The 3,070-nt window shown below is 35.6% G+C and overlaps 1 pseudogene; it reads left to right on the forward strand.

The window, feature by feature from the left end:
* The first annotated feature begins 476 nt into the window (after positions 1-476).
* Positions 477-2,140, forward strand: LOC127924033 (trace amine-associated receptor 13c-like; annotated as a pseudogene).
* Positions 2,141-3,070: the final 930 nt, after the last annotated feature.

The following is a 3,070-nucleotide window of genomic DNA, read 5'->3' on the forward strand; positions in this document are numbered from 1 at the left end:
TACTTATATATTTTTCACTTAACATTTATTTTTTATTAAAACAGCATTGTTGGTTAAAGGCTTGTAAGTAAGCATTTCACTCTAAGGTACTCACCTGATCGGCGCTTGTGAGAAATACATTTGAATTGATTTGGAGAAAATGTACCTTTTCTCTCATCTCCAACTATCAGTAAGGCTGAAGGACAGGCTAGCTGGGCACAGCAACATCCAATCCTGTCATACATTACATCATGCTTTCATTAATTATTTGTTTATCCAACCGTTTGTTCATTTGTGTGTGTGTGTGTGTGTGTGTGTGTGTGTGTGTGTGTGTGTGTGTGTGTGTGTGTGTGTGTGTGTGTGTGTGTGTGTGTGTTTGTGTGTGTGTGTGTGTGTGTGTGTGTGTGCAGAGAGATCCTGGGGAGGGGAGTGGCTGTCAGTAACTTAGGGATAAATATAGAGGCAGAGCTCAAAGTTTGTCAGAAGGGGGACCTGACAGGGTCACACACAGGACCAAGCAGGAGCAGGACCTCAGCATTTTCACCTTTTATTACAAATGGAGAAACATGAAGATATTCAATACTGTTTTCAAGACGGAAACTCTTCTTGCAGAAAGGCTTTGCTATCGACATCTATCTACATAACACTGTACATCTTCTTCTCATTGATTTCAGCAGTTACAGTATTTTTGAACGTACTGGTGATCATCTCCATCTCTCACTTCAAGCAGCTCCACACTCCAACAAACCTGCTCATTCTCTCTCTGGCTGTGTCAGATCTCCTGGTGGGACTGATTGTGATACCAGTACTGACTGTAGCAATAATGGAATCATGCTGGGGTTTTGGGGAATATTTCTGTGAGTTTAATATCTACATAGATTTTTGTGTACTTCTTTATCTCTGGGCAATTTGGTCTTGATATCTATTGACCGCTATGTTGCTGTGTGTGATCCCTTATTGTACCACTCTAAAATAACAACAACAAGAATGATGTGTTGTATATCCTTTACCTGGTGGTGTTGTATCATATACGATGCTGCTATTATAAAAACTTTGTAAATGTACAGGTACCCAGTAGGTGTTTGAAAGAATGTTTTATTTATGAAGGAATAACCTGGGTTAATATCATTGACCTTGTACTTACAATGGTTGTCCCGTGTTCTATTATTATATCACTTTATATGAAAATCTTTGTGGTGGCCAGATCACAGGCCAGAAAGGTATTTTCAAAAGAGGCTGTCAGTGTGTCTGGTGTTAAAACTGTACAGGCAAATAAGTCTGAGAGAAAAGCAGCAAAAACTCTAGCTATTGTTGTTGTCAACTATTTCATTTGTTGGATTCCATCTCTATTTGTTTTCTCTTTTTTTCTATTTTATTTCAAAATGTCTTATCATATTTCATCAGTTTTCTGCCACTTGTTAATTCCTTAATTAATCCAATAATTTATGCTTTCTTTTATCCATGGTTCAAAGTGACAGCTAAACGTATTTTAAATCTGAAATGAAGGTGTTCATAGTTCCTATAATTGTATTCCCTCGGTAGGCCAACATAGGTTTGATATAGTTTTGTAATACAATTGTTGTAATTATTTATTTATTGATACAATACACTGACATTACTTTTCTCAGTGTTGTCATCATAGATACATGTGGTGTAGATACAGAATGATTTGTCTGAATTGGAATGGAATGACTTGGAGGAGGGATAAAGACATAAGCTTGTTTTATAAAATACATTGTAGTCATTGTGGATTGTATACTACAAATACCTAAGGCTGTGGTTGTTCCTTGTTATTTAATGATACATAGTATGTAAGTATTCTAAAAGTACATTCCCAAGACAACATGAGTCATTCTATATGTTGTTTAACATCTCCCTCTAGTGGCTCGATTGTGACACAACATCTTCATCCTGTGTTGTTAAGTTGAAATGTACTATACTGCTTATCAGATAACGTCCAAGTCTATCTCAGTGGTGTATTGTATAAGTAGTTGATTTTAAAATATACAAAAATGCAATTAAGTGTAACACTTTATAGTAACATTCAGTAATGAACCATTTGTAAGGCATTTAGAGTTTGCTCACCATTTAATATTAAGGCCACATTTGTAAAATGTTACTTATCTTGGTATTCTCACATTTATAAATAACTTCTACAGTATATATATGAATTATTCAACACAACAGCCCAGGAAACTGTAGCAGACACTTCAACCTCAACATACTGGGTATTAACACTTCCAAAACTCTCACTACTTCACTGCTGAAAGGTCAGGGTCACACCAGAGCAGCTCTCTCAGAAGCTGTTGAGTGTGAATGAATATGGAGATTGGGTAACACACTAAATCATTTATAATGTATAATAATATATATTCATAAGATGTTTAATAAATGTCTATGAACCATTTAATAATCATTAGTAAGTCGTGAGAGTTTTGGTCTCTCTGCAAGTCGTGTTGCAGTCCCTAATCTAAAGTGAGGACTATTCATACTTTCTAATCATTTATAAATGTTTTGAACAGTGACCAGTTTAATTTATCACATAAAGATGGACATGCTACTGGTAGACATTCCAGCAGTCCTGGATGCTCCTTAAGTTCTCAAAAGGACCTAGAACATATCAATGGTTAAACAATAAGCACACAACACAAAGGATGTTAAAGGAAATGTATTGAACATTTTATTCCAAAACAGTCACACTGTTGTAGTGTGCTGAAGGATGGTAACATTATTGTCTGTTGGCAGTGACTACCAAAACCAAAGTGTGGAAATACCCTAAAATAAAAAGTGACATTATATCATGTCGCATCAATTGAAACATTTCATCTCAAATCCAAAATGAGGGACTGAAGAGCAAAGTTTAAAAAAAAGTTTTATTTCAGAGTTTTACACCCATTGGGCACACATTGTAAGGAATTTACATTCTGCTCACTTTTTAATATTACGCCCCATTTTGTGTAATGTTATTCATCTAGGTATTCTCACATTTATAAATAACTACTACAGTTACACATGAATTATTCAGCACAATAGTGCAGGAGACCACAGCAGACACTTCAATGTCAACATACTGGTGTATGAACAGTACCAC

The sequence above is a fragment of the Oncorhynchus keta genome, unplaced genomic scaffold, assembly GCF_023373465.1.
Source record: "Oncorhynchus keta strain PuntledgeMale-10-30-2019 unplaced genomic scaffold, Oket_V2 Un_contig_3546_pilon_pilon, whole genome shotgun sequence".
Lineage (NCBI taxonomy): Eukaryota > Metazoa > Chordata > Actinopteri > Salmoniformes > Salmonidae > Oncorhynchus > Oncorhynchus keta.